This window comes from Notechis scutatus, chromosome 2 (genome assembly GCF_049901735.1).
Source record: "Notechis scutatus isolate UNSWTSFEM ecotype Mainland chromosome 2, rNotScu1.2, whole genome shotgun sequence".
Classification (NCBI taxonomy): domain Eukaryota; kingdom Metazoa; phylum Chordata; class Lepidosauria; order Squamata; family Elapidae; genus Notechis; species Notechis scutatus.
In genome coordinates this window covers 3,885,077-3,912,172 of record NC_142010.1, presented here as the reverse complement: position 1 = coordinate 3,912,172, position 27,096 = coordinate 3,885,077, and the positions used below count along the sequence as shown (strand labels likewise).

At 44.4% G+C, this 27,096-nt stretch overlaps 1 protein-coding gene and 1 pseudogene across 10 annotated transcripts in view; both read left to right on the top strand.

The window, feature by feature from the left end:
• Positions 1 to 27,096, top strand: part of PPT2 (palmitoyl-protein thioesterase 2) — a 73,641-nt gene that overhangs the window by 5,150 nt on the left and 41,395 nt on the right. Inside the window, exon 2 of one of the 10 annotated variants that reach the window (XM_087953305.1) lies at positions 6,466 to 6,593. The exons of 7 other annotated variants lie outside the window; for them this stretch is intronic. The gene's annotated coding sequence lies outside the window, so the exon portion shown is untranslated. Of the gene's footprint in view, positions 1 to 6,465; positions 6,594 to 24,823; positions 25,082 to 27,096 lie in introns of those variants that run through there. 2 more of the 10 variants (XM_087953309.1, XM_026687616.2) reach the window with 2 other exon arrangements.
• Positions 20,152 to 20,207, top strand: LOC113425455 (U6 spliceosomal RNA; annotated as a pseudogene).

The window sequence follows — 27,096 nt, the reverse complement described above, 5'->3', positions numbered from 1 at the left end:
CCAGATTCACTTCACCGTTTTAATAATTTAACAGCTGTTGTAAAACGTGGCAAAAAACCTCACTTAACAAATGTCTCGCTTAGCAGCAAAAACGTTGAGCTCAATTGTGGCCGTAATTGGGCACAAAAGGCTTGGATGTCAGCTGACCATGACATTTGAGCTTAGAGAGTGATTGAGCCCACATAGCTGGTGTGCATGACATGGGTCATATATAATGTATAAGCCCTGAAAAAGTGGGGTAATTGTGTATTGTGGTGTGTGTTTTCAGTTACAGGTAAGTGTAGCACTATCATTACTGTAAGAATTGTTGATAATTAAGTTTAGCTACTGCAGTAGTTAACTTTTGGATTTTCCCATGCCATGTTTCACTCTTCATTAGTCAGATTTTCTTTCTGTTTTTCATCACAGTCATTCTAAAGATTGGCTGACTTTGTCACGCTTCCTTAGGAAACAGGAAGAATAAAAGGTAGCACTACTCGTGGATGTTTGACCTGGTAAATGATTGCTTTTCGGTGACATTTGTAGTGCAAGACTTGTGGGTTGTAATCTGGGAGAAATGACTACTGTCTGGGGGAAAAAGGCACTCAGACTTTTCAGATGTCTCATTTCAAAAACAAGAAGATAATAAAAAAAGTCCCTCACTTGGAGCCCAGAGCTTGCATGAATAGAACAGAATATCAGAATTGGAAGGGACCTTGGAGGTCTTCTAGTCCAACCCCCTATCTAGGCAGGAAAGCCTACACCACTTCAGACAAATGGTTATCCAACAACATCTTTTTAAAATCTTCCAGTATTGGAGCATTCACAACTTCTGAAGGCAAATTGTTCCACTGATTGATTGTTCTCACTGTCAAGAAATTTCTCCTTAGTTCTAAGTTGCTTCTCTTCTTGATTAGTTTCCACCCATTGCTTCCTATGCTGCCTTCTGGTGCTTTGAAAAATAGCTTGACTCCCTCTTCTTTGTGGCAGCCCCTGAGATATTGGAAGACTGCTATCATGTCTCCCCTGGTCCTTCTTTTCATCAGACTAGACATATCCAGTTCCTGCAAGTGTTTTTTATATATTTTAACCTCCAGTCCCCTAATCCTCTCTGTTGCTTTTCTTTGCACTCTTTCTAGAGTCTCAACATCTTTTTTACATCGTGGCGACCAAAACAGACTAGACATACCCAGTTCCTGAAACCTTTCTTTAATATGCATGGTGTTAAGAGGAGGCATAAATGGTGTGCCTACGTAGAATAGCTCATATGCCTTGCGTTAGCCTGTGTGAAGCCAACTAATATGCTAATAAATTATGATTTAGCACAGTGGTTCTCAAACTGTGGTCTGGGGGCCATGATGTCATCACAGGGGGCCTGTGAAGGCTTGAAAAAATGGTATGATTTAAACATTGAGTTAAGTCTTGGTGGGCCGTGGCCCCGGTCCATGGCCCCAAAGGGTATTTAAAGGGGAATCTGTGGTAAAGAACCACTGATTTCGTATATGTTGTATAAGCAGTTGTGACTCATTTATTACAAGTATTCCTCAACTTACGACCCCAATTGAGCCCTAAATTTCTGTTGCTAATCCAGACAGTTGTTAAGTGACTTTTGCTTCATTTTATGACTTTTCTTGCCACTGTTGTTAAGTGATTTCGCTTGTCAGGAGGTTGCAAAAGCGGAACACATTAATCCCAGGACACCCCAACCCCAACCATCATAAATGTGAATCAGTTGGCAAGTGTCTGAATTGTGGTAACTTTGAATGGTCACTAAACAAACTGTTGTAAGTCGAGGACTACATAGCTTGTGTATTTTGCATATCCAACTTGGCTTAGTTCATTTTTCATACTTCATAATGTGGGGTTTTGTTTTATTATGTTGTGTGAACTGAGTCATGGCGTTTATAAACCAGGATTCCTAGCTTAGAACAAAATATGAACTCTTCCATTCTTAATAGATACATTGGATAGAATGTTGTACGGATAGAAAATAGGGAAACATACTTTTAACAATATTTGTGTAACTAGATTTAGCTATATTTGTGTTTCCTTTTTATCTGGTGCCTTTTCTTTCGCTTAATATTCTTTACTCCTTTTCTGCAGTTCACATAACATTGCTAATGCTGAAAGGGTACTATAGGGTTAGTGTGTGCAAATGATTAAAAATGGGTATTTTTGAGCCCATGCTCAGCTCAGCAGCTTATCATCTTTAGCAGAATTAAACTTTCAGGTGTTTTTTTTTAACCCACAAACCCAGCTTCTTCTTATTTCTGTAACTGGAGAGAGTAACTACATCTGTACAGTGTACCTTTCTCTACGTTTAACTTAACCATGCTTATAAGTTTGATTTGCTGGATACACAAAGCCACAATCAAACCTGGATCCCTGCAAACTGTGGTTGAGTTTTACTTCAAGCATGGCATGTGAAATAACCGGCAAAGAATGCCACATTACGATTGCTTATCATTTGGAAGTCAGAAATCCGTTGTTGATCCACTGCAAGTCAGCCAGGTCGAAGATTAGATCTCAGAATGAATTTTCCCTACCTGTATCCAGTCCAAGGATCATTTCCCTGAATTGACTCCTCAACTTACAACCGCCACTGAGCCCAAATTTTATGCTGCTGAGCGAGAAATTTGTTCAGTGAGTTTCACCCCATTTTACGACTTTTCTTGCCACCTTTGTTAAGTGAATCAATTCACTTGTTAAATTAGTAACGCAGTTGTTAAATGAATCAGGTTTCCCCATTGACTTTGCTTGTCAGAAGGTCGCAAAAGGGGATCCACGTGACCCCCCCAGGACACTGCAACCGTCATAAGTGTGAGTCAGTTGCCAAGCGAACTGAATTTTGATCCCATGACCATGGGGATGCTGCAACGGTCATAAGTCACTTTTTTTAGTGCCGTTGTAACTTTGAACGGTCCCTAAGCGAAGGCTTGTAAGTTGAGAACTACTTGTATTTTGTTTGAAAGTCATATATTAGGAGAGGAAAATTTATGATGGGGTTGGATAGAAGCTTCTATTAGCCAAGCCGGCATAAACAATTCCCAACAGCTTTTCTTAGTTGTACCTTAAGACATTTGTACTTTTCCTGGACAGATGAAAATAACAAGCTACATATATTTTAGATATTGCTCTGCTGCATCGGCTTTCAGTGCCATCACTTAGTTATATCCCTTTGGGGCCTTTCATCTTCCTGCAATTTCTGGCTCTGCATCCTCCTTTCCACTTTTAAAAAAGCACCATAACATTTTGCAACCAGCCAACTCAAAGTCGGTGTTAAACCTGAATGCCTTCCCCCCCCCGCTCCCCCGAATGCCATCACTCTGTTAAACAAATAATTCGCTCAACACCGTCAAACTATTTACTAAGTCTGCATTACCATTACTATTACTATTACTATTACTATTACTCCTCCCACCCTTCCTTTCATCCATCTCCTCCCACTTATGACTGTATGACTAACTTTGTTGCTTGTATCCTTACAATTTATATTGACTGTTTCCTACTATGGTTTGATTGCTTATTGTACCCTATGACTATCATGAATGGAGCTTTGGTTAGAGTGCAGTACTGCGCGCTATTCCCACTGCAGTTTGGCAGATCGAATCCCACCAGCCTCAAGGCTGACTCAGCCTTCCATCCTTCCGAGGTGGGTAAAATGAGGACCCAGATTGTTGGGGGGCAATGGGCTGACTCTGTAAACCGCTTAGAGAGGGCTGTAAAGCACTGTGAAGCGATATATAAGTCTAAGTGCTATTGCTAAGTGCTATATGCACCAAGACAAATTCCTTGTGTGCCCAATCACATTTGGCCAATAAAGAATTGGACGTGTGATGACCTGGGAAGCAGCACGCATGTAATAAATTCCCGAACATAAATAAATTTCCTTTAATGCCTCCAACTTGGCCTCACTGTTCACTTAAATAAAAAACCAAAACAAACCACACGGAAGGAATTTCCATGACAGACCAGGATAATTAATTACAAACTTCAAGAAGATAACAAGGCACAGTCAGTGGGAAGAACGGCAACCAAGATAAACCTCAGCCAGAAATAAACACGCTTTGCTTCTAGCAACACTGTATTTTAAATGCCTCTCCTTTATACTATTCCCCCCCAGCTGCAGCCAATGAGGGGGATCATGACCGCTTCCTCTCCTGTAAGTCTCTCCCTTATCCTCTCCTCCCTACATGCCCTAGGATGGAGAGGGGATGGGCCTGGGTCTTCCTCTGACTGCCCAGCTGGCCTCTGCCCTTTCACAACCTCCGGAGCCACACTTCCACGCCCTGTCAGCTGTTCCTCTTCTCCCTCGGAGTCTCCAACGCATGACACTATGTTATGCTATGCTGTGCTGTGCTGTGCTGTGCTGTGCTGTGCTGTGCTGTGCTATGCTGTGCTGTGCTATGCTATGCTATGCTATGCTATGCTATGCTATGCTATGCGGGAGACCTTACACCATTTCTGACAGATGGGAGTCCAATCTCTTCTTGAAAGTCTCAAGTGATGAAGCTCCCACAACTTCCGAGGGCAAGCTGTTCCATGGGTTGATTGTTCTCACTGTCAGAAAGTTTCTCCTTATTTCCAGGTTGAATCTCTCCTTGTTCAGTTTCCATCCATTATTCCTTGTCTGGCCTTCAGGTGCTTTAGAAAATAGCTTGACCCCTTCCTCCCTATGGCAGCCCCTCAAATATTGGAAGACTGCTATCATGTCTCCCCTGGTCCTTCTCTTCACTAGATTAGCCATGCCCAGTTCCTGTAATCCTTCTTCATATGTTTTAGTCTCCAGTCCCCTACTCATCCAGGTTGCTCTTCTCTGTACTTTCTTTCTAGAGTCTCAACATCTTATTTGTAATGCGGTGAACAAAACTGGATGCAGTACTCTAAGTGTGGTCTTACTAAGGCTTTATAGAGGGGTATTAGTACCTCACTTGATCTCGATTGTATCCCTCTGTTTATGCAACTTAGGATTGCATTGGCTTTTTTGGCGGCGGCTGCACACTGCTGGCTCCTATTTAGCTGGTTGTCCACTAAGACTCCAAGATCCCTCTCACAGTTACTGCTGTTGAGCCTGGTTCAGTGGACTGCTCCTGCCCTAGCCCTACGGATAAGCTAGTCTCTCCGTAACCAATGCAGTCCTAGAGTGCATTAACAAAAGGATAGAATCAAGATCGCATGAAGTGATAGTAGTACCACTTTATAACGCCTTGGTAAGACCTCACTTGGTATATCGCATCGAGTTTCGGTCGCCCGGATATCAACAAGATGTTGAGACTCTGGAAAGAGTGCAGAAAAGAGCAACAAAAGGGATTAAAGATTGAAGGCTAAAACATAATGAAGAACAGCTGCAGGAATTGAGTACGTCGAGAACAGTGGTTCCCAACCTTTTTTCGCCCCGCACCCTAAAGAAATTTCACTCGAACCTCGCACCCTCTGAAATTTAGACTTTAGGAACTACTGAAGCGTTAAATATATGGTAGGATTGAATCTTTTCAGCTATGTATGTGACGGCTACTAAATAACGATACTTAACTCTAAAATGAAAACAAACTTAATCCATTGCATAATAAATAAAAATGCCAACATATAGCCAATATCCTGTTATTTATCTGGACTTTTCTTGCACCCCTGGAATATCGCCGTCTACGCACCCCAGAGGTGCGTAGGTCCATCCCAGGTGGGAACCCCTGGTTTAGAATAATAGCAATAGCACTTAGACTTATCTACCACTTTACATTGCTTTACAGCCCTCTCTAAGCAGTTTACAGAGTCAGCGTATTGCCCCCCCAACAATCTGGCTCCTCATTTTATTATACCTCGGAAAGGATCGAAGGCTGAGTTAACCTCGAGCCGGTCAGGATTGAGGGAATCAAACTCCTGGCAATGTGAACAGAGTTAACCTGCCAAACTGCATTCTAGCCACTGCGCCACCACCGGCATGTGAGAACAACGAATCACGCCAGATAGGAGGAAAGGGTATGGAGAGGAATTGGGTATGGCTAGTCTAGAGAAAAGAAGGACTAGGGGTAACATGATAGCAATTTCCCAATATCTAAGGGGGCTGTTGCAAAAAACAGGGGAGGTCAACCTATCTTCCAAAGCACCAGAAGGCAGGACAAGAAGCAATAGATGGAAACTAATCAAGGGGAGAAGCAACCTAGGAGAAATTTCCTGACAATTAATCAGTGGAACGACTTACCTCTTGGAAGTTGTGGGTGCTCCCCAACATTGGAGGTGTTTTAGAAGAGATTGAACAACTATCTGAAATGGTATAGGGTTGAGCAGGGGGGGTTGGATTAGTCCAGTGGTCACCAACCAATGGGCTGGGGACCGCTGGTGGTCTGCGAGAAAATTTTGGTGGTCCACAGAGAAATGTCACCTCTAAAGTGCCCCCCAAGCAATTAATGTGGAGCGTGAAGGATGTGTGTTTATGTTTATTTTCATGGTCATGATGTGCACTGAAGATGGTGTTTGATTTCGTTGTAGGAGGTGTGATGACAATAAAATAAACTAACTAACTAATCCAGTTAGTTGCGCGGGAACACAAGGCTGCGCTGCCCACATGGCCCGCGGGAACACAAGGCTTGCGTCGCTTGCATTGCGAACAACACGAGGTAGTGGGGGGAGGGGGGAAAGGGTGGAGGGGGGAAACTTGCCCCATGTACCTTGCCTGGCCACCGGGCTGCTTCTTTCCGCTTCTTTCTTCTTCTGCTTTTGGCTGCACGCAAGGAAAGCAGCAAAAGTCTTCCTTTCTTTCCCCCAAACTCCGCCAGCAATGAGTCTTTGGGACCCTGCAAGGCATCCTGCTCCAAGAGGCTGCGCCATTCTGGCGGAGTTTGGGGGAGAGAAAGAAAGATTTCTGCTGCTTCTGCTGCTTTCCTTGCATGAAGCCAAAAGTCTCTCTCCCCCCTCCCCCAAGAACAGAGCTGGAGATGGTATCCTGTGAACCCAAATAAAGAATGATCGATCGGTAGGAAAACAGGGTTAGGAATTTTCCTGCAGACTTTTGGGGGGATTTTCCTAGGGTCTCTGGTCCTTGAGATTTAAAATTATGAGTTTGGTGGTCTCGGAAGTCCAAAAGGTTGTCGACTCCTGGACTAGAAGACCACCAAGGTCCCTTCCAACTCTGTTATTCTCTTACTAGATAGCAAGGAAACTAATTCCATCTAGCCATCAGCAATTGGATAGACCAATCCTGCTATTGGCTACTGGAGAGTGGTCAAGCCAGCAAGAATTTACTCCCATTTCCATAGCTTTTTGTCCTTGGTCATTCTCTTTTACCATTTAGATAAGGAAATATCTCTGAAATGATGACTCAACAGTCTCTAAAAGTGTCTTGTACACTTTTAAATATGTTTTTCCCCCATGAAAGGGCCAATAAAGATATGTATACTTGGGGTGGTGCAGCAGAATTGCTGCAGCCACTTTGCTGTGGTTGTGTTAATGTTAGCGTAACCGCCTCTTCTGTTGTTTTAAATTTTTTGACTCGTGCCACTGATGGAAGCTAGGTAGTTCTCAACTTATGGCCATAACTGAGTATAAAATTTCTGTTAAGTGAGACAGATGTTAAGTCAGTTTTGTCCCATTTTACGATCTTGTCTTGCCACAGTGGTTAAGTGAATCTGTCCATGTCCCGACTGATGATCCCAACCAAAAGCAATCACACCCGAGGCCGGGCAACATCTCAGTGCAAAACCTTATTCACCCTCTTTTAACAACCCCACAATCTCTTGCGGGGTGAAGTCTGGGCAACTGAATGGAGCGGAGTGTTTACTGGCCAGCTGCCCTACCTGTTGCCAATGCGGAGTTATATTCAGCAGATATATTCTCAGTGTGCCCAGAGAGAGAAATATCTGCCTCTACCTAGGATCGACTCACAGCCTCCTGATTGTGAGGCGAGAGCTCCACCTCTAGGCCACCACCCCACTCAGTGCAAAGCTTTATTGAGAACATAATTTCGGCACGCAAACCAGCTCTACCTAATTCCCGCGCAAACCCACATAGTTACAATATAGAATTCTCCCTCTCCCCCTAGTAGTGGAGGTCACATTGTCCAATGGCGTGTCATTGTATTGTTATGAGAAAGAGCCTCTGTTTTGGCTGACAGCTGCAGATGTGACCTTGTCTCTCATGGTTCTCCTCCTTGATGTCTGGAGGCTACATTCCTTCTCACCCTTCCCTCCCCCCCACCTTGTCTGTGGGCATGTTGAGAAGCGATAATGGATGCCACTGCATAAACATGCTTCGAGCTCGGCAGAATCACTGCAGTTGTTCAGTTAGTAACACTAATCCGGCTTCCCCATTGACTTCGCTTGTCCGGGGTTTCAAAAGGTGATCGCAGGACCTTGGAACACTGCAACCGTCATCAATATGAGTCAATTGCCAAGCATCCAAATTTTGACCACATGACCATGCTATAATGCAGCAGTGGGATCCTACCTGTTCCACTATCGGTCTGGTGATCGCAACACGCAGCTTTCCCCACAACAGCTGAGGCCTGCAGCACCAACCAATCATCTGAGAGGATGTAGAAGAGAAAAGTGCAGGAGTGGGTCTCTTCTCAGCTAATTTTGGAGGCTTTTTTCCCCTCCTCTCATCTGATCATAGGTGGCTTTTTTTAAAAAAACTACCGGTTCGGCCAAACCGGTCTGAACCGGTAGCATATCACCACTGCTATAATGGTTGTCAGTGTGGGAGAAAAGAAATAATCCCTTTTTTTCAGTGCGATTGTAATTTTGAACGGTCCCTAAACGAACTGTTGTAAGTCAAAGGCTACCCTGCATTTCCACCGCTTCCTTGTGTTGTGGTTCGCCGGCAGCAGGTGCGGACGGCTGAGGTTTCGGAGAGCGAGGGTTCAGATGAGGTGCCTGCGTGTGATGCAGGAATGGGATCAGGACCATCAGGGAGTGGAATGCTGCCTTCGGAGATTGTGGAGGCTGGCAGCAGTGATGAAAAAATCCCTGAGGAGCCTGTGCCCAGTGTGCTCGAAGGAAAGAGCAGCTGCAGCAGCACAGGCGACTCGGGAGTAAGGCTGCCAGGTAATGGCCCCTCCCTTCAGAGAGAAAAGCCAGCTGAGAAACCGGAGTTCTTTGCAGGAAGCAAAGAAGTTTTTGTACTCAAGCCTTGTGGACGTTCCGAATATCTTGGTTGGTGTTTGGAGACTCTTTGTGTTGGAAATATTTCTTAGTAACTTTATCTGGTGTTCTTGGCAGCTTTGCACAACCTTGGCAAGGCTCGTTCTTATCGGAGACGATTAGTTTGAAACAGCCTTTTAACCGTGAAGGAACGGAATTCGTAAAGGATCATTGAAAGGTTTTGCTGTTACCTCTGTTTTGTGTTTGCTTCCTTGGAACAAGGTTTGGGTCAGAACATCTTGGTAGAATAAGCAGAAAAGAAGTACACCCCCTTCTGCCAGCCATGAGTTGTGTCTGGAACTGGTGATGGAGAACGTGCATAAAATATGTGGGATTTAGAGAATCTAGGACAGATCCCTGAGCCTGGTGTTCCCCAGGCACATTGGAATATTTTGCTCCCCAGGATCACTTATTGAGATGGGCAGATCCACAAATTGAATTAATATATAAGCAACCCCATCTGTTGGGAATGATGGCATTTGTATTGCCATGTATCAGAAAAACACAGTGTCAGGGAAATGGATGTAGGACAAGTGTTCTCCAGGAGAGCAAATACCAAATAAATTATTATATCAATCTCCTTGCATCCCATTGAAGGAATCTTAACAGGCCTCCTCTCTCTGTGGTCTCCCTGGCCTACTTCACACATGATGACTGGGTTCATCCTGGCTTTAGGATTTGTTTTATTTTGACCTAGTGTTTGCATGAAACAGCCATCACAGCTCGGGAAGATATTTAGTTTAGGTTTATTTATAGCATTTACAGTGACTAATTCCTATTTTAAGAGTCCCAAACTTGTGGAATAGCTGTGCCAATAACCGAGCAGGGAAAGGATGGCTCATCTTCATATCCTGTGACATCAAAATGTTTTGACTAACTGTTTAATAAGATGAAAAGGTTGGAAAAGATTTCAGAGGCTAGGATAATGATTATAATAATAGTTGTGACCGTGTACCTTTAAGGTAGAGCGTATATGTATGTTAAAAAAACAGCCACAAATAATTTAAAAAAAAAAAAATCCAACCCCCAAAAATCTAGTAGCCAAACCAGTACGCAAAGATTAACGTTGAAGACAAACACAACAGCGTGCAGCTTTCAAACAATGCTTTCAAACGATGCTCTGTGTTAAAATAGAAACCCTGTCATTAAAATATTAACCTAGGACAGTGATGGCTAACCTTTTCAGCTTGGTGTGTCGAAAATCGGGAAAAAGTGTAGCCCTCCTCGGGTCGTGTGTCACTTCAAGAAATATCAATAATTTGGTTTATGACGGACTGGGCTGGGGTGATCACACAGGGCTGTGAAACTCGTCTCCCTGGTCTCAGGGCTGCAGGTGCAGGATGTGGGGATCGGAAGGCCACCTTACAGGGCTGTGAACCTCATGGATCTCCTTTCCTCCTGTAGCGTTCCTGAGGTAATGAAACTGACAAACCTCAGTTTATGGCGGTTAAAACTGGTTCTCTGCTGCAAAGATCTTGCGGCAGCGGTGACACCACGCCTCCACGCAACAAGCAGGGAGCAGGGATTGGAGCAGAGCACAGGCAGCCTCTAAATGTGCAGGTTTTCCCCACACCAACAGGCGTGTCAGTCAAAGTGCCTCAACGTGTCACGAGTGACACGCGTGTCATAGGTTAGCCATCACTGACCTAGGAACAAGAAAATAATAGGGTGGGATACTCAGGCCCTGTATTACCATAATTCACTAGTCCAACGTCTCCCAAACTTGGCAGCTTTAAGATGTGAGGACTTCAACTCCCAGAATTCCTCAGCCAGCTGGCTGGGGAATTCTGGGAGTTAAAAGTCCACACAACTTCAAGTTGATAAGGTTGAGAAACACTACACTAGTCAAATAAGAAGGTATTTAAGCCCTTTTTAAAGGCCATCAAACTTACACAGAGGTGCAAGGAAGGAGGAAGCTGATCCCTGAGCCTGCAGGACTAAGTGCCTGGTATTCCCCCCAAAAGCCTGAACACTCCAACCCTGGAGCAAGAAACATAAGGAGCAAGTGGGATTGTAGTGAGAAACAAGGACAGGCACAGAGGTGGATATTCAGCAGGTTCTGACCAGTTCTGGAGAAACCAGTAGCGGACATTTTGAGTAGTTTGGAGAACTGGCAAATCCCACCTCTGACTGGCCCCGCCCCCCGTCTATTCTCTGCCTCCCAAATACCAGCTGATCGGCTGGGTCTTCTTTGGTTGCCCTGCACAGGAGAATGGAGCTGGAAAGTAGGTTAGTGGGGTGGGGAGGGAATGGGGATTTTGCAGTAACCTTCCCCTGCCACGCCCACCAAGCCACGCCCACAGAACCGGTAGTAAAAAAAAAAATTTGAATCCCATCACTGGACAGACAGATATACATGGTAACTTTGAGAATGGTCGCTCAGTGAACTGTCGTAAATCGAGTAATCTGTTATAGCCCACCGTTTGATATAATTGAAATGATGAATGGGATGCCCTTCGAATGTTTTTGTTCCCGTCCCATAAATGGCAGCCGGGAAAGCACCAATAAGAAGAACAAAATTTCTGCGCTGAAGGGCCTCAGGTCAAGGGGTAGGATTCTACCGATTCGGACCAGTTCTATAGAACCGGTTGTTATGATTCTGTGCACTTCGGAGGACCGGCAAATCGTGCCCCTGGCTGGCCCTGCCCCTCTCAGTCCGCCCCTCCCTTGTCTGCCCAGTCAGTCCTTATCGCACATGCGCGATATTGTACGCGTGCACGACGTCACTGTGTTCTCCCCCTCCCAGTAACTCCTTAAGGTCTTTTCTCCCGACGATCAGCTGTTCTGATGATTCCTCTCGCTGTCTTACTGTTTTGCCCAGGAGGCTTCCCTGAGGCCCAGGAGGCCAAAACGGGCGCGGGGGAGTGTGAGTGGGTGCTGCACCCCCCCCTGGCTCCATTTTTTTTAACCTTCCTGGGCCCCACAGAAGCTTCTTGGGAGCAAAAACGCCCCCCAGGAGGCTTCCCTGAGGCCTAGAAGGCCCCAAAATTTGAGGGGGTATGCTGCAAAAAAAAAAAAAAAAGAAAAGCCATGGCCACCCAGTTACATGGCCACACCCACCTAGCCACGCCCACAAAACCGGTTGTTTAAACCAGAGGTCTCCAAAGTTGGCAAGTTTAAGACTTGTGGACTTCAACTCCCAGAATTCCCCCTCTAGTCCTGTTAGCTCAGGAATTCTGGGAGTTGAAGTCCACAAGTCTTAAACTTGCCAACTTTGGAGACCTCTGGTTTAAAAAATTTGAATCCTACCCCTGCCTCAGGTTTTCATTAATGGAGGAAACTCATGGTCCTTTCTCTGCCTTGCTACAAAATCTCCTGCATGCCTTATAAAGAAACATGTTTTAAACAGGCTTACTTTTGTAGGCAAAGGGATTTTTTGGATTGTAACCTCGGTTCTGGCTTTTCAAACCAGTATCTAATGTTGCTATCTATATGAATACAAAGAGATCAAGGAATAGGTAGGCAGTCCGTAGTTTGATGTGGTTGAACAAGCTTTAAATTTAGGTTTAGAAGCCATAATAATGCCTGGATTTTTACCCCAAGCCAAAGCAACAGCATTGTGATTGACATTTAATTTATTTCTTTTTTATATAATGATATGTTATATTTATGAAGGCCGAAAGATCTGAACAGTAAAGTCTAGCTATACTCTAAGAGGCTAAGCGTAAGATAAAACAGTTGGATAGATAACATACATTGACAGGTATTATGTAAAACATTTCAAAACTAAAATGTATTATTAGGGATTATTTTTGTGAGCCATAGCTAAGAAGTTGGCTGTAGCCATTTGTAACTTAGAAATTTTTAACCTGATAGTAACATTTTAACATTTTCAGAAATACTCTTCCCTGCTTCTTTGTGTTCATCTGGGTGGCAACATAGATGCTGATTTTAAAAGGATTGAGGTTACAATCAAAAATTCTTTGCCCGAAAATAAGGCCTTTTGAAGTTTCTTTATGAGGAGACATGCAGAAGATTGCACTGTTAAATATTTCAGCTTTTTTGAATCTGTTCCCAGGCATTGATTTTTTAAAAATATATTTCTAAGTAATCTTAAAATACATTTTTGCTTGTCCTTCCCTGGCTCAGTGCAGTACAATTATTTGCTATTAATGTTTGGGCTGTAATGCTAAGTTATATACTTTCTTTAGAGGAAGGGAATTGAACAAACCTAGATTTTTTTTTTATTGAATACATATTCATACATTTTATTAAGCAATTTATTCTAGTGGTTTCTGGCTATGCTATAATGGTGTAGAATATCGGGATAAATGGGTTTCATAAATAATAGAAAGTATGATACTGGACATGTTTAGCAATAATGGCAGTAAATGTTATATTCTCTTTGAGGGTATAACATACCTTTGTGGCATTTCTTTAACCTCTCTGTCTACTCTTTGCATTATTGCATTTTCCCTTCCTTTTAAAAACACTTTTATAACCTGAAACTACTCAATGATAGGTTTCACACATTGCACTAAAGTCTGGTTTGCTTTATGGTGTGCTTAACCATGGTCCAGACAAGGTCCCCACTTCCAAACTTGCAGAATAGATTTAGCAGAGCTGTAAACTTATGGGAACAGGGTAGATTTCCCTTTGCCGATTCAACTAACCAAAGCCATGGGCACTCTTCAGGTTTCTCCCATGTGGTATTTTCTGTTATACAGCTATGTAAGTCGGACAACTTTATTAAATCAGAGGTTTTAATTATTTCTTTGATGCAACTCCCCTGTGGTCATCAAAATCTACATAGACTGTAGGCAGCTTCCATTGCAAGCTTGTAATTGGCAGCAGTTAGCTAATACAATTGCGCAAATCAACCCATCTATTTGAAAATTGTGAAAGGCACCCAGATAAAGGGGAAGCCACGCAAGACCATTTTGCTTCCTGGAATCGTTGTGATAGTGCAGGGGTTTTCAAACTTGACAGCTTTAAGACTTGTGGACTTCAACTCCCAGAATTCCTCCTCCAGTCATGTTAGCTCAGGAATTCTGGGAATTGAAGTCCACAAGTCTTAAACTTGCCAAGATTATAAGACCCTTTGTTAGTGAAAGGCAAGAGGAGGGGGTCAATTTATTCTCCAAAGCACCTGAGGGCAGGACAAGAAACAATGGAGGGAAACTAATCAAGGAGAGAAGCAACCTGGAATTCAGGAGAAACTTCCTAACACACGTGAAGTGAATTTTGCCCCATATTACGAACTCTAATGGGGTTATTATGTGAATCTGGCTTCCCCATTGACCTGTCAGGAGGTCACAAATGGTGAGCACATGAATTCAAGACACTGCAACCATCATAAAAATGAGTCAGTTGCCCAGAGTCCAAATTTTGATCAGGTAACCATGGGGATGGTGCAGTGGTCATAAATGTGAAACACAGTCACATTTTTCAGTGCTGTTGTAACTTTAAACAGTCAGTAAGTGACTTGTTGTAAGTCAAGGACTACCTGGATTTGTCAAAGACAAGAGTAGAGTACAGTAGAGTGGAATAGAATAGAGAAGAGTAGAGTAGAGTAGAGTAGAGTAGAGTAGAGTGGAATAGAGTAGAGTAGAGTAGAGTAGAGTGGAATAGAGTAGAGTAGAGTAGAGTAGAGTAGAGTAGAGTAGAGTAGAGTAGAGTAGAGTGGAATAGAATAGAGTAGAGTAGAGTAGAGTAGAGTAGAGTAGAGTAGAATAGAATAGAATAGAATAGAATAGAATAGAATAGAATAGAATAGAATAGAATAGAATAGAATAGAATTATTTATTGGCCAAGTGTGATTGGATACACAAGGAATTTGTCTTGGTGCATAAGCTCTCAGTGTACATAAAAGAAAAGATACATTCGTCAAGCGTCAAGAATCATAAGGTACAACACTTAATGATAGTCATAGGGTACAATAAGCAATCAAATCATACTAAGAAACAGTCAATAAAATCGTTAGGATGCAAACAAGGAGGAGATGGGTGAAAGGAAGGGTGGGAGGATTAATAGTAATAGTGATGCAGACTTAGTAAATAGTTGGACAGTGTTGAGGGAATTATTTGTTTAGCAGAGTGATGGTGTTTGGGGGTGGGTGGGGGGAACTGTTCCTGTGTCTAGTTGTTCTGGTGTGAATCATGGGTGAAATGGAAGGGGAATCAGATTTGAGTAAAGAAGACAGGGCCAACTTATTCTCCAAAGCACCAGAGGGGCAGGACAAGAAACAATGGATGGAAATTAATCAAGGTGAGAGAAGCAACCTGGAATTGAGGAGAAACTTTCTAGCAGTGAGGACAATTAACTAGCAGAACAGCTTTGCTTTCAGACGTTGTGGCTGCTCCATCACCGGAGGTTTTTAAGAAGAGACTGGACAGCCACTTGTCTGAAATGTTATAGAGTCTCCTGCTTGAGCAGCAGGTTGGACTAGAAGACCTCCAAGGTTCCTTCCAGCTCAATTTGGTAGAAGCTAAGTAAGGCCTCAGGCTGCCACAGATTATATTTACCGTATTTATCGGCGTATAACACGCACAGGCGTATAACACGCATCTTCATTTTAAGAGGGAAATTTCAGGAAAAAATTTAAATTTCTAAATAAAAACTTTGAAGCACCGCCCGGCCTCCGCTTGCCCTCCGCTCGCACCGCCCGGCCTCCGCTCGCACCGCCCGGCCTCCGCTTGCCCTCCGCTCGCACCGCCCGGCCTCCGCTCGCACCGCCCGGCCTCCGCTTGCCCTCCGCTCGCACCGCCCGGCCTCCGCTCGCACCGCCCGGCCTCCGCTTGCCCTCCGCTCGCACCGCCCGGCCTCCGCTCGCACCGCCCGGCCTCCGCTTGCCCTCCGCTCGCACCGCCCGGCCTCCGCTCGCACCGCCCGGCCTCCGCTTGCCCTCCGCTCGCACCGCCCGGCCTCCGCTTGCCCTCTGCTCGCACCGCCCGGCCTCCGCTGGCTTCTTAAACATTATATCGGCGTATAACACGCATACATCATTTGCCCCCTATTTTCAGGGAAAAAAGTGCGTGTTATACGCCGATAATACGGTAAGTATAAACAAGAGGTTCGCTTCTCAAGAGTATCTCGACTGCATCCTGCATTATGGAACCTGTATTCAGTGGTCAGCCTAAGTTGACCCCTGTGGCCTTGTCCAGTTGTATTGTCTTCAGTCCACTTCACGAATGTTTCACCTTGGTGACCTTTATTTTGGTTAATGTTTGAGCAGGTTGCACCCGGTCACCGTGAGTCACTTTTACAGCTCTCCGTCATCGTGGGTCAGTAGAAGTTTTGCTTGTCTCCTGTTGATACCCTTGTTAAATCTTCTGTTGCAGAGCGAGTTAACTTGACATTGATTCATGAGTTGACAACTTGTCTGCGTTCTTCCTCAAGCAGGTTAAAAGAAAAAAATAAAAGGAAGGATGAATGAATGAATGAATGAATGAATGAATGAATGAATGATGGCCAAACTGAATATTCTCCAGATGAGCTGTTCAGAGCATCCATTGTTTGGGATGATGCTTCTGTCGCTTGTTTGATAGGTTGGGCTTTAATTGGGAGGACGCTCCTCCTCCTCCACGGGACTCCTCCCTAGCGTCCCCAGTTTTTGCTCAGCCTTCGTGGATATAGGCAGCTTAATTTCCTTTCCCTTGGCCGGAATAGCAAAGGCTTCAAAAGGAGTCAACAAAAAAGTTTGCTTTTAAACTCTAAACAACTCCTTTAAGGCTTTTAGTTTCAATGTGTCAAGCAGCTCCCTACGATATATAACTCAAGCCAGGGAGCTCACTGTAGCTTCAGATAATGATCTCTCGCCCCCAGGACGATCGGAGGTGATAACACCTCAGCTGCATGGCTAACAACTCACATTACGATCTTTTCAAGCCGAGCCGCTACGATCGCCACCGCCGCTACGATTGCTGCTGCCGCTACGATCGCCGCCGCCTGCGCCTGACGGGAGAGGCTCCATTTTAAAAGGGTCCGAGGCTTTTTTCTCTCCCCTGGGAACACCGTCTGGGGTGGGGGCATCAGCGCCCATCTGCCCTACCGCGCCTTTTTTATTCAAGGGGAAACTCTGCAGTATCGACTCCCCACAAGGCGTGGAAGTGCTGCTGAGCCAATTTACCTCATTACGCGCCTAAAGAGATAACGGCTGGTGCCATTGCAGACTCACTAACCATGCGGTAGTGATCTGCATTTTATTTCTGGAACTGTAAGAGGCTTTTCTTTCCCCAAGCAGGGGTTTCCTTCCTGGAACCCGAGAGAAATCACCCTAATACATATGTGTGTGGATAGATAGATAGATAGATAGATAGATAGATAGATAGATAGATAGATATTCAGATATAATTATTCTATTTTGGACCCTTATTCATTAAGGAGGAAACTGTTGGCTTATGCCCTCACAGAATTAAACAGCAGCACCACAGCGAGCACCAAGGCCCGTGTCCGCCTGTGCAGGAAGCTGTCGCCGGCCTACATCTTATTTCAACAATTCCTCCTTTCTAGGCCTGTGAGGTGTTCCTAATTTGGCTAATTCGGAAATAATAATATTAATAACAAAATAATAATAACGATAATAATAATAGGAACAAGAATAAGAATTCAGTATTCTTACATAAGATTATACAAAACTGGGGAGCATTGTTTATTTATTTATTTATTTGATTTGCCAATTGTTTACAAGATAATAAGTATAAGTGTATACATAGTTGTGAATACATGAAATGGGTACATATAAGAAAAATAAAAGAAGAATAAGAGAAACAATAGGACAGGGACGGTAGGCACGTTGGTGCGCTTATGCACGCCCCCTTTTTAGTTTTAGTTTTTTTTTTTAGTTTTTAGTTTTAGTTTTTGTTTTAGGGTTCCCTGGCCATTGCTGGTTCAGGCCCCTGGGCGTGCCAACCGCCCAACATTTCAGCCTCATTAACAGTAAAATTTAATAAGCGGTCACAATGGCAAGCGGCAGTAGCTCAAGAGCCATGTCAAATTCTCAAAACAAATTGAAGCATTCTAAGTGTATGTCCTAAGCAGCAGAAAAAGACGCTAACAAGCGCCATAAGGTCCTAGAAAAACACATGAAGAAGTTCATGTGAGAGGATGAAGAAAATTCTCAAAACTCATCTCCTCCAGGCCTACTTCGGCTCCAATCCCCCTCTGCAACCACCCCTGAATCTGTCTGTGTAATCCAGATGCAGCGCAGCTGCACAAGATCAGGTAGCCCATCTAGATCAGTACAAGTGACTCGAAGTGACTCTGTGGCCACATTGCTCCAACAGTGGTCAGATTCTGTCAAGATGATGACTTACCGGAAAAGATCCCCACAAAGATGTGACTGTGGATGGAATTAGCAATATGCCAATGTATCTCTGCGGAGGTGCAGCATACTGCTCTGAACAACAGAGCGCTCCTTCTGACTGGAATTCCCTATAACTCCAGTCACTAAGCAGGACAGAGCATCCTTACCCTCAGGTATCTCTCCACAGGAGATTCTGTAGTTTCAGATATACTCCCGCAAGGTATATAGAAGAAGCAAGGGCTATTGATCGGGTGGAGCCAGAGGACTCTGAGTTCTCCTGCTCAAATTCTCAAATATTTGCATCGGCTCACGTTAAGAGGTGATGGTTGATGCTACATCTTGACGACTAAAACAACGCCGGCATCATTTTGTTTATAAGAATTCCATGGCATTATCTGTTGAGAGGCCACTTCCCCTCACAAGGATCTCCATGAGGGTCCAGGGGACATTTATGCCGATTACGGACCTCTTTCTGAGGTTGACTATTGGGCTTCCTTTTTCAGTTGGCAGCCCTCACAGAATTCTAGCAGCACAGTAACAGCGAGCATCAAGGCCTGTGTCCATCTGGGCAGGAAGCTGTTGAGCGCCAGTGACTGCAGGATCGCCCAATTGCAATACAGGTCCTGAAAGGTGTTCTCTATTTGGCCTCACAATTTGATTCCATATTCAGTCATCTAATTATGAGTTTGGTAACAGCACAACAATTTATGTTAGTAGCTGTGCACAGATATAACAAAAATATTATCAATAATAACAATATTAATGATAGCAATATTATTATGAATAATAACATAATAACAAATTGAATTTACAAAAAAACGGGGGGAGAGAAAATATCAGGATTCCCTGCCTCTGTTTATATCAGTCCTCTGAACCAGTCAACGGTCCATTAATATCTCATACACATATAGATACATAGATATATGTTGTGACAGTAAGGTTTGAGCCTGCTGTGAGCTTTGAGTCTGATGTATCAGAAGACACAGGGTCGAGTGATGAGGAAGGTTTGGCATTGGAATTGGAGCCTGCTCTAATGAGAGATGCAGACGTGAGCCAGGAAGATGAGGGAGTGTCGGAAACTCCCTCCTCTCCAGAACCTTCCACTTCAATCATGCCTCAGGTGTCAGCAGATGATCCACAGAATATACCAGAGTCCTTGAGTGATGACGAATGTTGGGTTGATGCAAGGACTAGACTTAGGTTGAGACATCAAGCACAATTTGAAAAGAAACGTCAAGTCAGAGACTAATTAGAGAGACTGACACACCCCTCCAGGGAATATAAGGAGGCGTGTTAGTTAACGGCCCTTGTCTGGATCAAACTTAGTTAATTACTGTGCAGCTTTGAAGAAGCCTCTGTTCCTGTTCCTGATTTATCTTCTTGGGGCTCATTATCTCTGCTTGAAGACAGTTTCTGGGAAAGCTGCCAACGACGATTTCAGAGACAAGTTAACTCTGTGGTTTCTGGTATTATTTGTTCGTGTTTATTTCTTCAGGACATTTGGACTCTCACTTGTGGCTACAAGTGAGACAGAACAGATATAGATATCTCACCTTGTGGGCTTTAGGTCAGAATCTTCAAGGGCAACCAAAAATACCCCCAGAGGACAATAAACCAACTCAAAGTAGGTAAAAACGTCCTAGAGAGACCTCTAAGGCAACAAAGGATGCCAAAGAGACACCAAAATGCGTTGGATGAGCATATCTTAAATTTAAAAAAAAAATGCATGAGGGAGGTTGAACAGAAGTCTCAGTCCTCTTCCCCAGCCAGGCTGGTCCCAGTTCCAGAGTGCTCCAGCATGGCCCCTGCGCAAGGATGACACGCAAATTTGTGAAGTGTTCCATATTTCACCTTGCCTCCATCCCTGGATCTCTCAACGCCATCCAGGAGAGCCTCAGAGAGACCGGTTCAACACAGGTCTTCAGCAGTGCTACTTGCCTGACAGACAGTTGTGGGACCACACCAGAATTCCTCCTCCCAGAGGATATCCCTGACAAATTGAAGGCCTGGAGGGACATGGCAACCTGAAGAGGCATCGCAGCCGGGGCACAGTAGAAGTTGATGGCTAGGCAGCCTCCACAATCTGACCTCGATTCTCACTCGATTTAGTTACTATGCAGAACGGACCTTCATTACCAGCAGGTACCTCCTTCAGGGGAGTATTATATAATCCAGTTACACATTCACACGATGCACAGGATGAGGGAGTACTAGAGACCAGATGGAACAGGTTGAGGAAGGGTCTACTCACAACAGTGACCAAAATCTGTCAGAGGCGGATCCCCTAAAAAGGGGAGGGGCATGTCAAACATTGAAGGCATTAAGCCAGACCACCGACCTTCAGGTCTGTTTCGTCCTCAGACTTTTTTCAAGTCTCTGTTGTTTCAAAAAACAACAACAACTACTTCCTGCCTTGATATTCCATTTCCCCTCAGCCCAACAATCGTTATATAAGGGGGGGTCAGATGATTTAATCTTCTCCCAACCAATAATGTAAGAGGAAGTCATAACTGTCCCACAGAGGTTCTTGGACCTCGTCCAGCAACAAGGGGTCTCTTCAGTGGCGTATACCCCTCTTACAGTTATGATAGCAAATTTTTAATTTGGTTTTCTCATTCTGCTAAATTTCTCATCATCACGATAGTAGATAAAACAATAATGGCAATTATCATCCTCCTCTGCAATTCCAACGGAAGCAGAAGAGGCTTTCAAGTTAAAGGATATACAGGGTCGAGTTGTCCCCATGTAGAGCATGTCAATCTGATGTGAGGGCCATAAGAGCGGAGTCGGCCTCATTCCCCCCTTTTTTTTACTAGATCGTCTCTCAGGTTGCTCCGCCATCTGAGGGAGATTATCTCAAATTCCAATATCAGGGCGCACAAGGACGCTGCAAAACTCTATTAAATTATCTGCTCAAGCCATGGCATCTCAGGTTACTCCTCGCCTACTGCTATGGCTCAGACATTGGCAAGCCGATATCACACAACTAATGGAAGCTTGCTTCCTCCCCAATATAGGGAGATAATACGGTTGGTGGTGCCCCGACCTATCTCTGATAGAGACTAGAAGCAGAAAATAAGTTCCTCTCTTTTCATAGACCCCAAAATAGTCCTTCCCAGCTTTTGGGAGGGTTCCTTCGTTCCCTCTACCAGGGACTTTTTCCCTCCAGACTCCAGGGACCGTCTGGACGCATGAATCACCAACAGTCGGATAGTTTCCGATCTGGAGATAGATACTGAAGGGGAGGGCAGAGCAAAAGAATCTCTTGAGGAACATGAAACAGAGGTCTCCGAGGCACAACGTAGGCCTCACGACTGCCCCTATTGGTGGAAGGCTCAAGCCTTTCACGGACAGACGGGATGTCTCTACCTCTGTTTCCTGGGTTGGAGGTATCAGAAGATTAGGCCTGGCTGTAGAATTTCCATCCTCTCCCCGGAACCTTTGCATTACTTGCCTTCTCTCTGGAGATCCCGTTAAAGGGAGCATGATGGAGACAGCTATTGTTCATTTATTGGAGATCCAGGCAACCGACCTGTGGCACCAGATCAGCAGGGGCAATTTTAGTTTTAAAATGACTTCATTGATCCATAGTTCATAGGAGGCTCAGGATGAGTATACTGAACTCCATACTTCTGAGCTTCAGAAGGGGCGATTTTCTACCCTTCATTGACTTAATGGAGGCCCATCCCCACATTCCAATTAGATCCTTACATAGCAAAACTCTTAGTTTTTGTTATAACACTCAATGTTTTGAATACATTGCACTGTCCTTTGGGTTGTCACCTGCCCAAGGTTCTTACGAAGGTTCTGATGGCTCTGGCTGTTCATCTCAGGGGAAGACCTGTTAGACGGCAGTGTTATTTATATGACATTTCATTATTATCTTGTTCATATAAACAGGCAAAGGGGAGGCCTTAGCATCGGTCATCACTAGGAGAGACTTGCAGTCCATCTCTCATCACCCACGCATATGCCATTTTCTTGCACGGGGCTACAATCTTACAGCCTCCTGTAGTGCATTGATATCACACGTGGGACCTCAACAAGGTCCTTACCGCACTCAAGAAAACTCCCTTTGAGCCCTTGTAGACCATGCGTCTCTATTCCTAACGTACAAGGTGGTTCTCTTGGTTGCCATTACATCGGCCAGTTACATCCTGGATCTATTTGTCTTGTCAGTTAGATAGGAGCTCTGTATTTTTCAAACAGACAAAGTGGTCCTTAGTCCAGATCCATCTTTCATCCATAGATAATTTTGGGTTTCCACAGACCATAGGAACTGATACTCCCGCACATTTGTCTGAAACCGACATAAAATCTGGCACGACAGTGCCACAATATAGATGTAAGGCGAGCTTTCTGCATATATTTCAACTGCACGATGTGTGTTAGGAAACAAAGGTTCTCTTCGTTTCTTTTCAACCACCCACCATTGGGTGCAAGACCCCTTCCTCAATGACCAGTAAGTGGCTGAGAGCACAATTCCCAAGTCCTATGAGACACAATCTCTTCCTGTACCCAGGGGCATCACTGCTCATTCGACCTGGAGCGCTGCGGTGTTGACAACATGGGCCACAAGCGCCAATAGCGAAAATTTACAAGGCGACAACATGGGCCTCACCATCGCCTTTTATTTAGAAACTATTAGAATGATGTCTTCGCCTCTACGGAGGCTGCCTTTGACAGGAAAGTGTTACAAAGGGTCCATAAGGACCAAGAAAAGGGGAATCCGAACCAGACGGAAGCCCTCCCGTAGGACACGCCAAGCTTTGGTATGTCCCAAACAATGGATGCTCTGAACAGCTCACAGAAAGGGCGTGTCAGGTAAGTACCAACGCCCCATCTCATCACTCCTTATCGCCCATCCCCTCCCACTTGTGACTGTATGACTGTAACTTTGTCGCTTATATCCTTACGATTTATATTGACTGTTTCCTAGTATGATTTGATTGCTTATTGTACCCTATGACTATTATTAAGTGTTGTACCTTATGATTCTTGACTCGTGATGAATGTATCTTTTCTTTTATATACACTGAGAGCATTTGCACCAAGACAAATTCCTTGTGTGCCCAATCACACTTGGCCAATAAAGTATTCTATTCTATTCTATCATGCTGAAATAGCCCCGATTTCCCCATGCAGCTAGGCATGTCCTACTTGTGAGGCTGAGTTAAGAAATACCCATTGAAGATATACTCTTTTGCAAAGCGGAGAAAATGTGGCATTTGTACCACGTGTGTGTGTGAAGCAGATCAATGGTGTTCTCTTGCACCATCCGGTTCTTGCATGAGTTTTTGCAACTTTCTTTGTAGTTATTTCATGAAGGGAAAAGAAGCAGAATTGGACTGTGCCATGCTAGACTGAATTTATGGAGTCCTGTTTCTGACAGAGGTCAGTCAAAACCAGAGGTGGTATTCAGTAGGTTCTGACCAGTTCTGGAGAACCGGTAGCGGAAAATTTGAGTAGTTCGGAGAACCGGCAAATACCACCTCTGACTGGCCCTGCCTCCATCTCTTCTCTGCCTCCCGAGTCCCAGCTGACTGGCTGGGTCTTCTTTTGTTGCCCTGCAAAGGAGCATGGAGCTGGAAAGCAGGCTAGTGGGGTAGGGAGGGAATGGGAATTTTGCAGTATCCTTCCCCTGCCATGCTCAACAAGCCACACCCACAGAATCGGTAGTAAAAAAAAATTGAATCCCACCACTGGTCAGAAGCTTCTCCTTTGAGACTGCTGCTTGTTTATGGGGATGTTTTTAAATAGAGGACACCCCACCCCCCCCACAAACAGATAACAACTTTGCAAGGAGTTGTTGGTGTGGAAAGAAGCAGCAGAGGCTGCTTATTTAACAGATGAATAGAGTTGGAAGGGACCTTGTAGGTCATCTAGTCCAACCCCCACCTCACCCAAGCAGGAGACCCTACACCATTTGTGACATATGGCTGTCCAGTCTGTTATTGAAAACTTCCAGTGATGAAGCTCCCACAACTTCTGAAGGCAATGCTCTTCCATTGGTTGATTGTTCTCACTGTGAGAAAATTTCTTCTTATTTCCCGGTTGAATCTCTCCATGTTCAGTTTGTATCCATTATTCCTTGTCCGGCCTTCAGGTGCTTTGGAGTATAGCTTGACCCCTTCCTCTCTGTGGCAGCCCCTTAGATATTGGAAGACTGTTATCATGTCTCCCCTGGTCCTTCTCTTCACTAGACTAGCCAAGCCCAGTTCCTGCAACCGTTCATCGTATGTTTTACCCTCCAGTCCCCTAATCATCCTGGTTGCTCTTCTCTGTACTATTTCTAGAGTCTCAACATCTTTTTTATAATGTGACCAAAACTGGATGCAGTATTCTAGGTGTGGTCTTACTAAGGCTTTAAAGAGTGGTAGTAGTACCTCAGTTGGTCTTGATTGTATCCCTCTGTTAATGCAACTTAGGATTGTATTAACTTTTTTGGCTGCTGCTGCACACTGCTGGCTCATATTTAGCTGGTTGTCCACAAAGACTCCAAGATCCCTTTCACTGTTACTGCTATTGAGCCTGGTTTCACCCAGTCTATAATGTGTACTTTTGGTTTTTCTTGCCTAAGTGTAGGACTTTACTTTTCTCTATATTGAATTTCATTTTATTAGATACGGCCCAGCGTTCTAGTCTGTCAAGATCCATCTGGATCTCGAGCCTATCTTCTTGGGTGTTAGCTATTCCTGCCAGCTTAGTATCATCTGCAAATTTGGTAAGTTCCCTTTCTGTTCCCTCATCTAAGTCGTTTATGAACACATTGAAGATTTGGGGTTGCTTTATCAGGTTTGCAAGTTAAGAAGTTGACTTTTTTATTTTTAACAGTATAAGCAGTACAAATAAGGTCTCCTTCAAGTTGAGTTCAGTTCCTGGTAGCTGCATGGACATATTTGTGCAACCATTTTTTTTTTTTTTTGGCAACAATACAGAAATGCTGCCACCTGTTGAGTCAGTTACCGAACAGAGAGATATCTAAAGAGCTGCAGGATGGAAAAATCTCAATTCAAACTATCTTGTTCCAACCTGAGCTATTCTGACATGCCAGACGTGTTTCCAACATCTTGGACTTGGAAGCAAAGGAAGTTTGGAAACCACAGAATTTGAACCTCAAAATGTTTTGTATATGTTACCTTCTTTGAACCTTGAGTCATAAAATCATGACCTAATTCTCCTGTCCTTCAAGACGTGTCAGTCACTATTTAGAATAGAATAAAATAACAGTGTTGGAAGGGACCTTGTAGGTCATCTAGTCCAACCCCTTGCTCAAGCAGGAGACCCTACACCATTTCTGACAGATGGCAGTCCAATCTCTTCTTGAAAGTCTCAAGTGATGGCGCTTCCACAACTTCCGAGGGCAAGCTGTTCCATTGGTTGATTGTTCTCACTGTCAGAAAGTTTCTCCTTATTTCCAGGTTGAATCTCTCCTTGTTCAGTTTCTATCCATTATTCCTTGTCTGGCCTACAGGCACTTTAGCAAATAGCTCAATCCCTTCCTCCTCTCTGTGGCAGCCCCTCAAATACTGGAACACTGCTGCCATGTCTCCCCTGGTCCTTCTCTTCACTAGACTAGCTGTCAGCTTTGGAAGCCCTATTCCACGCTGCCACGTAGCCTGAGAAAGTGGGAGGGGGGTGATTTCAATTAAGTAGCTCTAAGCAGACAAAATAGAATTCTTTTTTTAGTTCAAGGTCATTTAGTATGGCACAGGATGAAATAAGGGTCTTACTTTTGGATGGATCGTGATTGGGCCCTGTGATGTGATGACAACTAAGGGTGGATGGATTTGTTGTTGGGGGAATTGTGGGAAGCCCGAAAACTTTTAGATTCGGGATTCCACAGATGTGCCAGGTGCTATTCTAATAAAGGTACTTTTGAGATATGTTTGTCTCGGCGTTACTGATTGGAATGCAGGTTTGCTGGAAAGCTGACACTAGCCATGCCCAATTCCTGCAATCGTTCGTCGTATGTTTTAGCCTCCAGTCCCCTAATCATCTTGGTTGCTCTTCTCTGCACTCTTTCTAGAGTCTCCACATTTTTTTTATAGTATGGTAACCAGAATAGAATACATCGGAGCACTATAAGCTGGAAATAAGCTGCCTTTAACATCTCCTCTCTCAGTTTTGCAAGAAAAAGATTCCCTGGTCTAAAGTAATACAATTCCTTCCTTCATACTGGGGTTTTATCACCTTAGTCCTGCATGTGTGATAGTAGAATATATGCTCGGTATGAAAGTTCTTTGGAGCAATCTGCTTTCTCCAGGAAAGAGTTTCTTCGAGAACTGCTGTCAGTCAAGATTCAGAATCGGGAGACTAGAACTCATGAGCTAGCAATAGCATAAATCAATTTGCATGGCAGCAATTCATCATAGGATTCCCGGTGGCAATGAAAGGAATCCTCTAGCCCAGTGTCCCCCAACCTTTTTTTGTACCATGGCCGGGTACAAAATGATCCACGGACCGGTACCGGCATCAGCACGCACGACCAAGGCAAGGTGAGCCGAGTGACCGGCCAGCCAGCCGTCCCCCACTTCTCCCCGCCACCTTCAACTCCTCCTTTGTACCTTCTCGCGGTCGATGGGCTTTTCGGGCTCTTTCTTAATCTCCTCCTGAGTAATGTGAGACTCCACCGCCATTGGGACAGCTCTTCGTTAGAAGCCGCCGCCCCCCTTCGACGAAACTAAGGCGCGAGGATTCCTTCAGCACCCAAACGCCGCTTTCCAACCGACGACCGAC